The sequence below is a fragment of the Oncorhynchus tshawytscha genome, linkage group LG18 (genome assembly GCF_018296145.1).
Source record: "Oncorhynchus tshawytscha isolate Ot180627B linkage group LG18, Otsh_v2.0, whole genome shotgun sequence".
NCBI lineage: Eukaryota > Metazoa > Chordata > Actinopteri > Salmoniformes > Salmonidae > Oncorhynchus > Oncorhynchus tshawytscha.
In genome coordinates this window covers 15,882,979-15,896,424 of record NC_056446.1, presented here as the reverse complement: position 1 = coordinate 15,896,424, position 13,446 = coordinate 15,882,979, and positions in this window count along the sequence as shown.

The following is a 13,446-nucleotide window of genomic DNA, read 5'->3' as shown; positions in this document are numbered from 1 at the left end:
ATCAGGTACCTCATGTTCTGAACCCTCAGACGTAGTAATCACACCTGTGGGGAAAGGGGCATTCTTCTTACCAAACCACATTACCTTTATTTTGGAGGTGTTCAGAACAAGGTTAAGGGTAGAGAAAGCTTGTTGGACACTAAGAAAGCTTTGTTGTAGAGCATTCTGGAGGAAGGGAGCATTCATTATAACATAACAGGCAGAGCAGAAATGATAATATCAAAGTACACAAAGGACTGTGAGGTCCGTAATCTAATTCTACATCAGAGGCTTCCAGGCATCTTTTTCTCTGCTTCAGCAAGCACTAACTGTTATCATTGTAATTTCCTGCCAATGGACTTAACAGGGTTGAGGAGAAATGGAGGCTGGAAAGTATTTTCCTGAAAGGAAGTGCAGTATATAAACACTGATAACTGTAGTAGTTACATTTCAGAGTTGTTGTTAACATCAACTCTGTTTTCTAAAGGGGTTTATTTTGACCATTTATGCTATCGTGTTGCATGGGATATATTGTACAGATTGTGGTGTATGAGGTATGTCATGTTATGTTCAAGTTCAGAAAGTATGACTAGGTCTACACATTCATAAAGGAGTGTATCAGTATGATGGTATATTTCATACAGCATACCCTTTATTGCACAGTGTGACACACTGACTCATTATTCCCTGGATATGGTTGATTCTATAGAAGTGGTGCAATTTGCAGTCCCATCCCCCAAAAACGGTTTAAAGAAAACAGTTAAGTCTCCTCCCAAACTTAGGACATTTATTTAAATCATGATATGTTGTCATTCAAGCCAAGGCAATAACAAACACTCCAAAACATCATGTTTGAAAATAAAGCAATTCATGATTAAAACATTTTTTTACAGTATTATTTCAAAAGAAGCTGTTTTAAAGATACTGATCTAATTAGTAGCTTAGTATATTTCTAAACAACATTCTCTAAAAAAATGCGGTCCCACTTTTTGAAACACACACATTAAAAGACTGTAGAATGAATGTGCCTTAAACCACACCCCTACAAATATCACCAGGTGATGGGATTGCACCCATCTCAAGCAAGGCCATAAGGTGAGGTGTCTGTCTGCAAATATTTTGGAGAAAATGTATGAGCAAGTTGGTAAATCTTCATGTATGTGTCACTACCGAACACCTAATCTATCCAGAAATATGTAAAGTACGCAATTGAGGCTATCTCCATGTGGGTAGTGGACAAGTGCACACATCAGGAAAATAGTGTAGAGATGCATAGCCAGCAGGAGATCTCCAATAATTTCCGTCGTGATCTTCCTCACACACATTCTCCCCCAAATGTAAAAAACTATTGAAAACGGTATCTGATTAGGCTACGTGTTTAAAATGACATAGCAAAAGCAAAAGACTGAACTTGCTGACCTAGTCGCCAATCTCTTCTTTGTTTACTACCTGTTAGGACTGTACCAGTCCCAGAAGAATCTGTGTCTTTACAGACACTATCAGACTAGCTTCCCCATGGCTCAAATCCCTCTCATTCCCCACTCCTGCTGGAATATCAGCAGCAGGCTTTCAGTCAGGAGCTTCACGAAGGGAAGCATGCACCACATGTCACCCGCTCAACACCTGCAGCAACAACCCACCTGCCGAGCTCAGAGCTTTGCTACAGGTAATTCATCATGGTTTATACACTGTGATCATATTACATTTTCACTTCACACATCATTATGAGGGCTTGTAATGAGTGTCGCCTAGAGAAACGTTTTTGAGGCAGAACTAGTTCCCATGTTAATAGGAAATTGCATACGAAGGTTTTACATGGAACAGGAGGCACAGCAGGTAAATCGAACATGCTTGGCTTGCCTTTTGATGGATTTGAGGATGCAGTTCGGAGGTCAAAGATGATTGTTTACTAATTGTATAGAAATTGGAAGAGTAATGCAGCAGTAATTTCAGAAGGCTACCAGGCTCAGGCCCTCATCAAAATTAAAGAGCTCTGATCGCTAAAATCAATCTACTCAATCTTTACGGTTATCTAGACTCCCTATAACTGGACAGGAAGTTCCAAGAAAGACCTGTCTGAATTAGAATGCAAAAGTACATTGTTATTTTGTCTTGATTATACAAACACGGGACTATTTTGTGTGAGCTAAAACAAATAAAAATGATGAACTAAAATGAACTACCTTTATGAATAAGACTAACATAGCTACCAGCCTCAAGCAACTGGCCATGTTTACTCAAGTGGACTTTTGCTCCATCACATTGCTTTTAGCTCCATGAATTACGCATCCAAGCTCCTCTAGCTGCAGGCTTGACCATTCATGTGGCAGAATCAAGGGTTCTGTGAGAAGACCGCTGTGTAATTTCTGACTGATGTACATGAAATAGTAATTACCCATCGCAATACCCCATTGCTTTTATGCTGTGGTGTTTCAGTGGGAACTTGAGTTTCTTCAAAGCAAGTGTTTCTCCATAGCAACCAGTCGCACAAAGGCAGTATTTCTTCATCGCAATATTGCTCAATGAGGTAGAATCAGCAGAGGCATCTTAATCAGCACCTTTACCACAAATGTCTGTGCGTTTCTACCTATTTACTTACATTGACCTATGCATGTTGACCAGAGGCGAAATTGTGTAAGTTAATTTCATGAATACTATATTCAAACTGAACTGATCTGGAAAATCCTGTAGTGGAACTAATGTTGGCATGACGTTAGCCAGAGAGAACCAGATGTTTCTGCAGTAACATATTCTGGTATTTACGGAGAAGATCATCGGAAATCCTATCAATGCATTTTCACCTCTTCAGAGGACAGTTATTGATTAGCATAATGCATTCTGTTTCCCATGTTGAGCAGCATGTTGGAACCCTCTGGAACAGCCTTTGTAACCTAAAGGCCACGAAGCCCAAGACAAGTGTTTTGAGTTCTAATTCGGCTGGTCTGAAGTGTTTGTTATTGTAACCTTCAAGAAACCTCAGGGAGCAGAGTGAAATCATTCTATGATCGATCGCAAAATGTTGCCACTCAAAGAGCTTTTGCTGTTTGTTTTGCCTGATTGAAAATAGCCATAGGTACCAAATCAATGGTTGCAAAGCTACCTGTAATCTAACAAAGTTATTGGAATTTTCGGTAATTAACAGAATCTATGGTAACTTTGGTCATTTATACTTGAATAACTTTTTTAAAAATGATTCGTATACAGTATTAATTGTTTATATGTCCATATTGTCCACGAGTTTCTAGTGGATATACCATATGATCAAATCACATCAAATTTTATTTGTCACATACACATGGTTAGCAGATGTTAATGCGAGCATAGCGAAATGCTTGTGCTTCTAGTTCCGACAATGCAGTAATTCAAGAGAAAATAGTCTAATTAACTCTACAACTCTTCCAACTATTTACTTTTTTTCACAGTTTGACGCCAAAACATTAACAATAAATACATATTAAAATAGTAAAATCATTAATATTAAGTCTATTTCATGCTGAAACAATCATATTAAACAAAAATATTATTCAATAAGTTGGTTTATATTTTAGATAATGTTTTACAGCTTTGTCATTCAATTTGTTATTTTTATATATCTTACATGTCATAAGGCCACACAGAGGGTTAGCAATAACTACAGACACCTGTGATAATCTGAAGTACCCATAAACTGTAATTTTATAAAATGCCCCAAAAACATTTAAGTTTCCCTATAATTCTGGTAGTTTACTGGTAAAGTTTCTAGTAATATACCCTCCCATTGCAACGCTAACCACCCAAGTCACTGCCTTCTAAAACCCCAATCCACCCAAACCTGATCCAAACCTCCTCTCCAAACCCTGAAATGAAGCCTAATCCTAGCCCCGTGTTCGGTCATTCTTTGCCAACCTATACAAACAAGTCCTCTCCTGCACCATTTTTGACTTTGAGGACTGCATTATTGGCTCATTGGACCGGGGACAACATAGTGGCATGTTGCTACCCTCCTGAACGAGTGTAGCGGCTCCTGTTGTGGCTTGTGTTTATTGTCGACGACTCAGCCTTCTGTGGAGATGTCACTTTGTTTTATCCAGGAGCCGCAGCCTCCCATGTGTCTGTGTGGCTCCTGAGACTGGGTGATTTTTCATCATGATGCCACAAAATTAACTTCAGTGTGATGAGTAGAGCAGTGTAACGCTACTAAACGCACTGCCATTTCATTTGGATAGATAGGGGAACCAGAATGAATAACAATCAGGACAGGTGTAAACGGGAGGGTTTATGCATACAGTGAGGCAGCCAGAGCCAGCATCAATCAGGCAGTGAGGCAGCCAGAGCCAGCATCAATCATGCAGTGAGGCAGCCAGAGCCAGCGTGAATCATGCAGTGATGCAGCCAGAGCCAGCGTGAATCATGCAGTGAGGCAGCCAGAGCCAGAGTGAATCATGCAGTTAGGCAGCCAGAGCCAGAGTGAATCATGCAGTGAGGCAGCCAGAGTCAGCGTGAATCATACAGTGAGGCAGCCAGAGCCAGCATGAATCATGCAGTGAGGCAGCCAGAGCCAGCGTGAATCATGCAGTGAGGCAGCCAGAGCCAGCGTGAATCATGCAGTGAGGCAGCCAGAGCCAGCGTGAATCATGCAGTGAGGCAGCCAGAGCCAGCGTGAATCATACAGTGAGGCAGCCAGAGCCAGCGTGAATCATACAGTGAGGCAGCCAGAGCCAGTGTGAATCATGCAGTGAGGCAGCCAGAGCCAGCGTGAATCATGCAGTGAGGCAGCCAGAGCCAGCGTGAATCATGCAGTGAGGCAGCCAGAGCCAGCGTGAATCATGCAGTGAGGCAGCCAGAGCCAGCGTGAATCATGCAGTGAGGCAGCCAGAGCCAGCGTAAATCATACAGTGAGGCAGCCAGAGCCAGCGTGAATCATGCAGTGAGGCAGCCAGAGCCAGCGTGAATCATACAGTGAGGCAGCCAGAGCCAGTGTGAATCATGCAGTGAGGCAGCCAGAGCCAGCGTGAATCATGCAGTGAAGCAGCCAGAGCCAGCGTAAATCATACAGTGAGGCAGCCAGAGCCAGCGTGAATCATACAGTGAGGCAGCCAGAGCCAGCATGAATGATACTTAAGCCGCTGAGGATGTATTCAGCAAAGGAAAGGTATTTCCACGTGCACAATATTGATTAGGGAGGAGAATAATTTTGTTGCATTTTTAGAATCAGTAGGAGAGTTTGCCACATTTGAAGTATTGACTACCTATTAAAGTAAATATCCTGCTTATTCAGGAGTAAAAACACAATGATAAATCTTAGCGCTGGCGCTATAGGTTCCACGGTGTGTGAAATACATTTGCTATTTTTGCAATGGGCACAGTAACTGGCAGTGGCACAAAAGCGCTGGGTTTTGATGATAAACAAGGTGTGGGTGTGTCGAGGCTTGACACCGCACTGACCAATCAGAATGTGCTCCATGGCTAAATATGTGGTTACTTCAAATTGTGTATTTATGCTATTTTATTTATTGCATTGTCATCAACTTTAATTTGAATGGTAGTCCACATTGTTCTAATTGCATTGCCTCAATATGGAAATACATAGGTTATAGCATTCACACTGATGTAGGGTCTAGGCCTACTGTAAATTGCAGTCTGGACATGGGCTTGCCAAATGTAGTCAATAAGCAAGACTAAATTCACTATTCTATTGATAAGGCTTAAAAATACAGTGTCTAATTCGAATCAAATTGAAATAAAAACCAAACAACAAAGTTGTTTTTAAATAGGTTATGTTTAAATACAGTTACAGGCACCATAACTGCTCCCCATGGGCAGTTTAATACAGACATGGCAACTTACTATGGAGGGTTTTACGCACATTCAAACTTTTCACAGGAGCTGGACAAAGATGCAATATAAAGATAAATGCGGAATGTCCACTCACCGTTATACTGCCCCCGAATATTATGTTTTGTAAACATCATGGAACCTCTTACAGATGACATTCGCACTTCTCAGGAATAGCAGACGAAATGGAATTGCATTCTAGGCATGTTCTCAACATAAACGCATGGACGGTGAATCTTTCTAATAAGTTTGGTTTTTAATCAAATTAAAAGAAAAACAATTCATCTGTTGTTTAAAAAAAAACTGTATTTCTACATTTCAGGTTAGAAGCATGATATCATCATAAACCACATCCCTCGTTCCATGAGCATAAGGCAATGTGTGCAGACATAGGCCCAAGGGCTCTTTGACAGGAGGCATGGATGCTTGTTCTATTCATTGAAGAAAGTTTATTAAATAGTACAGTAAGACTGCAATAGATCTAGTTATAACAAACAGGTAGCCAATAAAACATTGTATTGGCTTCAACATGAAAATATTAGTCTACACACAATGCATTTGCATTTCGAAAAATGCACTGCATGTTCGAGCCATGGACAATTTGACATTGCCCAAATGTTATAGTAAGATTAGCCTACCATCGCTGTTGATATGGCCAGTTAGTGACTGCCACGTGAAAGGTAAAGAAACTAACTGGCAAATAGCCTTCAAGCCAGCACCAAGGACAGTGATCGGAATTCCCGCCATTTGACTGTCCAAATGTGAAAGTGTGCCATTTTTTACACAATTATTAAGAAAAAACTGCAAACAGTCTATTGTAATAACTTGCTGTTCCTAAACAGACTTCCTACAGTCACTGACAACTTTTATTCAATGGGCATTGCACATAGATCTAACGAGTTCAAACATTTCACAGAAGCTGCATGGACAAAATATAAAGAAACAACTGGAATGTCTGACTGTTTTGCTTCTCGTGATATTTGAATAAAACATTGGTTATAGGCTACTGATTAGGCCAGTAGCTCCGAACCAGGGGTACTAGGACCCTGGGGGGTACTTGGCTTATCCACAGGGTGTACTCGAAGACTCATAAGACCATAGGCCTACTGGTAAAATGCAGATAAGGGGGTACTTCAGGGGTCCCCGGGCCAGAGTAAAATTCAGTTGGAGGTACAGTAACTGAAAAGTGTTGGGAACCACTTGATTAGGCTACTGTGTGCTGCTGCTGGCAAAATCGATGTCACAACCAATTGCGTTACCGCTAAAACCAGTTTTTGGTGAGTCTTAAATATTACCTGTAGCGCTGCTTGAAATTTGGACATTGGCACACTTTTTTAAGGACACACCTCAAATATTTCCATCCCTTCCACCTCAGCGCAAGTGAGCTGATATAAGACAAGTACATTACCAACCCTGGTGCCAGAGTTGGAAAATAGCAGAGTGCTGGCTTTTTACAAGTTGAAATTGCCAACGAGCGTGCATTTTAAGCTAGTGCCGCCTTAATGCCAGCCGACAATAGAGCCCAATGTTTCATTCAAGGATGTAGCGGTGAAAAGCAATTTGTCCAACCAAGATTACTATTCCCGTGTACACATACACCACCCTAAAAAGTATAAGCATAGTCCATGACGAGTTTGGAAACCATAACAATGTATTATGTACAGTTGGAATGACCTTAGGAATTACATAACCTTGCTGTCCACACAGTGCAGCAGTGAGTCAGAGATTATGCTACCTTGTCGTTGGGAGGCCATGGTCCTCTGATCACTGTGAGGGATGCTACTATGTAACCACCACAAAACTATAAGCATATGCTTAAAGGCTGGCTACATATTCAGGCTGCTTCAGAAAATAAGCCAATGTATTATGAAGTCATGTATTATAATTTTTGTGTTATTGATCTACTGCTTCGCTGGAAATACCGTTCCACCTTTTTGCCAACATGTTGCTCATCAGTCATCGCCCTCGAATATTCATTCATCGAACACTTTCGCCCCCTCTACTCTCCCTGTTGCAGACAAAACCAAACAAACTGAACTAGATCTCTGGCCTCTCAATTGAGAAGAGGCAAATATCAATACCACCATTTGGCGCAGTTTGGAGATGAAAACATAACCCTTCCTTGTTTCTCTTTTGGCCTTATGATTGATTTCTGTGGGGAGACGAAAGACTAAACAAAAAGTAACCGTCTGTCTGTATTATTACGTCTGAATTCCTGTTTAGTACCACTATAACAGTCTCACTGACTACAAGTAAACAACCATATTTATCTTTAAAGACTTTTCATTAGGCATAACGAAACACCAAGATTTTCAGGCAAGCTGCTTCTCTTGGAGATACTGCGTTGTCAAGGTGATGTGAGAAGCATCTCTCCTTGAACAGCGGGGTCAGTAATCTCCAATCTGTGTGTCACATGTAATAATAACAGATGCAGTCACTCTGGGGCTCTCTCATGACTTTGAGATTACATTTTCTTACCCCACCCGTGACCGGGACGCCCCTCCACCCAACCAGGCAGCATTGCGAATCCCATGTCCAGCTCAGCTACTCCGTGGTGGAGGAAAAATCACTGACCTCTCCCTTCCACTGGAACCCCGGGCCTCTTTCTTAGGAGGGTTTAGACAGAGGGGTGACGGAGTCGGGCCACCTGAGGGTCTTGAAGCGTTAATGAATGATAATTAGCATCGCCAACGAGCAGCACTTAGCTGGGGCCCGTGTTCAGAGGTTGAGAGAGGAAAGTGTAATTATGCTCGCACAAGACTGCCATTAGCATGTGCTCTTCCGCTTCACATACTGTTTGATTCTTTCACTCGTGTGACATGTCAAATGTTCTCAGCAGCACTGTGTGATGATGAATACGCTGCACTGCCGGCTGTACCATAAACGTGGGCTGATACCTGTGACCTCTCAATATGCAAAGGATTTAGCTGGAGTTTTTAGTCCCTGTCACGTCCGAAATGTATTTTTAGCACAAGTTGGTTTCGAGAACATATTAGTAATTCACCAGTTTGGTTCTTTGACCCCAGATTGAATGAAAATGTAATAAATGCCATGTTAAATATGCTCTTCAATAAAAGCCAGAGATTCCACTCCATCTGAGGTCATAAGCACTTCATCATAACGATGGCTCTCTCATTTCTGGAAAAATAAACAGGAGGGAATGAATAGAAAGCCACAATGTGGAATTGTCGGGCTGATGTGGTGCATCAGTTTTATATGACTCCTCTGAAGGACTAATGAAGATGAAATGGTTATTGTGACAGTTCACAACCCCAAAGCTTCAGGTGAAATCAAAATGCTTCCATCACATGTTCATGAAATCCAATTTTATTGGTTACATACACATATTTAGCAGATGCTATTGCGGGTATAGCAAAATGCTTGTGTGCCTAGCTCCAAAAGTGCAGAAGTATCTAACAATTCTCAACAATACACGCATCTAAAAGTAAATGAATGGAATTAAGAAATATATAAATATTAGGATGATCAATGCCAGAATGGCATTGACTAAAATACAGTAGAATACAACTGCACCACCCTCTGGAGAGCCCTGTGGTTGCGGGCGATGCAGTTGCTGTACCAGGTGGTGATACAGTCCAACAGGATCCTCTCAATTGCGCATCTGTAAAAGTTTGTGAGGGTCCTAGGGGCGAATCTGAATTTCTTCAGCCTCCTGAACTTGAAGACACGCTGTTGACTATTTCAGATTGTCAGTGGTGTATGCAGAGGAACTTGAAGCTTTTCACCTTCAACTGTATGGTTTACAGTTTACTTAACGTCCAGTGAAGTTCCTTGAGGGCCGTCGTGGTATCGGCTTGAGGGGGGATATACAATGCTGTGACAATAACCGAGGAGAATTCCCTTGGGAGATAATACGTTCGGCATTTGATTGTGAGGGATTCTAGGTCAGGTGAACAAAAGGCCTTCAGTTTCAGTACGTTGTTATAATTACACCATGAGCTGTTAATCATGAAACATACACCCCCGACCTTCTTCTTCCTGGAGAGATGTTTATTCCTGACAGCGCGACACACAAAGAATCCAGGTGGCTGTACCGACTCCGACAGCATATCCGGAGAGAGCCATGTTACAATCCCTGATGTGTCTCTGGAAAGCAACTCTTGCCCTAATTTTGTCTAACTTGTTATCTAAAGTCTGGACATTAGCGAGTAATTTACTCGGAAGCAGTGGGTGGTGTGCGCACCTCCGAAGTCTGACCAGAAGACCGCTCTGTCTACCTCTTCTCCGGCGGCATTGTTTTGGGTCAGCCTCTGGAATCAGTTCAAATTTCCTGAGTGGTTCGGGCAAAGGATCCGCTTCGTGAAAGTCATATTCTTGGTCGTGGTGCTGGTAAGTTGACGTCGCTCTCATATCCAATAGTTCTTCCCTGCTGTATGTAATAATACATAACACAAAATCCTGCAAAGTTTCCTAAGGACTAGAAGCGAGGCAGCCCTCTCTGTCGGCACCATTTTTAAATTTATGAGTTGTTCTTGCCATAATATGGACTTTCTATATTTCTTAATGACATTATATTACTTTTTTTTATTTTTGTGTATTGTTAGATATTACTGCACTGTTGGAGCTACGAACACAAGCATTTTGCTAGAGCCGCAATAACATCTGCTAAATATGTGTATCTGACCAATAAAATCTGATTTGATACTCCCCCACTAGGAAAATTCTAACCAAACCTGACATCCTTTGTTACATTATTCTAATGAGATTATTAGACGACTACATTAATCTAAAGCAAATCACTTTACAGTATATTGGCCTGTCATATTGTTCTCTAAAGCCAGATAGTATAGTCAGGTATAGATCTCCTCTGACATTTTAAGTCATATTAGCCAGCGTAATAGAATCAGTTCATCTCATCAACATTTGTTGGGTTTAGCAGAGAGTACATTGGCATTCCTCACCATGATCCTAGATAAAGACAAGAGAACAGGACTGTTTGATATTTCAGACTGTGGACGAGATGCTTAGAAATGAAACAGCCAATACAGACCAGCAGTGTACTTTGTGGTTTTCAATTCACTTTTTCAAGGTCAAAATGAGGCCCTTTGCATCATGCTGGGATCTAGCTATGGAATGACCCTTTTATAGGCTCCCTGTTGTACTCTGAAAAGCAAATCTCATTGATGAATTTGGAGGATTAACATATTGTCTGTGTTGGGATACTTGGTGAATAAAACTGCAGTACTCATTACATTACGCCTACAGTACCTTCCCAGGACTGGATTAGTAACTGTGACTGAAAAGAAGCCGGTGTAGGAGTGTCTCTTAAGAGTTAATTAGCAGGTCAGTGTGTTGGTGCAGTATTAATCAATGATTATTCACTTATCTTTCCTACATTTGTATCACACACACAAGCTCTGCACTGCTCACTCACAACTGTACCTCTCTCCCTGTACCAGCACCGTTTTACAGTTTTTGTAGCTATATGAGTATGCAGCTATTTACAGTAGCTTTTTGATAGACGTCATGTCAATGCATTCTTTATGATGTCCAATAAACTGTAACAGTAGAAACATACAGTGGGGCAAAAAAGTATTTAGTCAGCCACCAATTGTGCAAGTTCTCCCACTTAAAAAGATGAGAGAGGCCTGTAATTTTCATCATAGGTACACTTCAACTATGAAAGACAAAATGAGAGAAAGAAAATCCAGAAAATCACATTGTAGGATTTTTAATGAATTTATTTGCAAATTATGGTGGAAAATAAGTATTTGGTCACCTACAAACAAGCAAGAATTCTGGCTCTCACAGACCTGTAACTTCTTCTTTAAGAGGCTCCTCTGTCCTCCACTCGTTACCTGTATTAATTGCACCTGTTTGAACTTGTTATCAGTATAAAAGACACCTGTCCACAACCCCAGTCACACTCCAAACTCCACTATGGCCAAGACCAAAGAGCTGTCAAAGGACACCAGAAACAAAATTGTAGACCTGCACCAGGCTGGGAAGACTGAATCTGCAATAGGTAAGCAGCTTGGTTTGAAGAAATCAACTGTGGGAGCAATTATTAGGAAATGGAAGACATACAAGACCACTGATAATCTCCCTCGATCTGGGTCTCCACGCAAGATCTCACCCCGTGGGGTCAAAATGATCACAAGAATGGTGAGCAAAAATCCCAGAACCACACGGGGGGACTTAGTGAATGACCTGCAGAGAGCTGGGACCAAAGTAACAAAGCCTACCATCAGTAACACACTACGCCGCCAGGGACTCAAATCCTGCAGTGCCAGACGTGTCCCCCTGCTTAAGCCAGTACATGTCCAGGCCCGTCTGAAGTTTGCTAGAGAGCATTTGGATGATCCAGAAGAAGATTGGGAGAATGTCATATGGTCAGATGAAACCAAAATACAACTTTTTGGTAAAAACTCAACTCGTCGTGTTTGGAGGACAAAGAATGCTGAGTTGCATCCAAAGAACACCATACCTACTGTGAAGCATGGGGGTGGAAACATCATGCTTTGGGGCTGTTGTTCTGCAAAGGGACCAGGACGACTGATCCATGTAAAGGAAAGAATGAATGGGGCCATGCATCGTGAGATTTTGAGTGAAAACCTCCTTCCATCAGCAAGGGCATTGAAGATGAAACGTAGCTGGGTCTTTCAGCATGACAATGATCCCAAACACACCGCAACGAAGGAGTGGCTTCGTAAGAAGCATTTCAAGGTCCTGGAGTGGCCTAGCCAGTCTCCAGATCTCAACCCCATAGAAAATCTTTGGAGGGAGTTGAAAGTCCGTGTTGCCCAGCAACAGCCCCAAAACATCACTGCTCTAGAGATCTGCATGGAGGAATGGGCCAAAATACCAGCAACAGTGTGTGAAAACCTTGTGAAGACTCACAGAAAACGTTTGACCTCTGTCATTGCCAACAAAGGGTATATAACAAATTATTGAGATAAACTTTTGTTATTGACCAAATACTTATTTTCCACCATAATTTGCAAATAAATTCATTAAAAATCCTACAATGTGATTTTCTGGAGAGACAAAAAAATCTCATTTTGTCTGTCATAGTTGAAGTGTACCTATGATGAAAATTACAGGCCTCTCTCATCTTTTTAAGTGGGAGAACTTGCACAATTGGTGGCTGACTAAATACTTTTTTTGCCCCACTGTATCTCAGCTATCATATCCAACCATCATATCTTGATGCCTGCATGAACATATGTGATGAATGGGGGGGTTTATTTTGATCACTTGATCAACTTAATTTGATCATTCTTTTGTTGCTGGGAATCTTCCTGTGCAGACAGTTTGTTACAGCAGGAGATGTGAATTATTATGTGCATTATAATTAATGGACATTTCTCTAGGGGTTGACACAGTTTTAATAAATGAAAATCTTACATTTCAATGTGGAAATTACAAACTTCAGAAGCCTTTTTAAACCTCAAATACACTACACGTTTTACATGTCCTGCATTGCAGGGAAGGTGATCAAATTAAGTTCATACATCTGTATGTCAAACATTATATTGTAGTGTATTTGATTTGCCCAAAACAAAAAATGTATCAATCCCTACAAAAATGTCCAATATTTCCTGTTGCTGCAGGATTCTTCCTGCTGTAGCAAACTTGTTCAAATTAAGATCCTACATCAATTATGTCAAGTTTCAGCCATTTGATCCATCT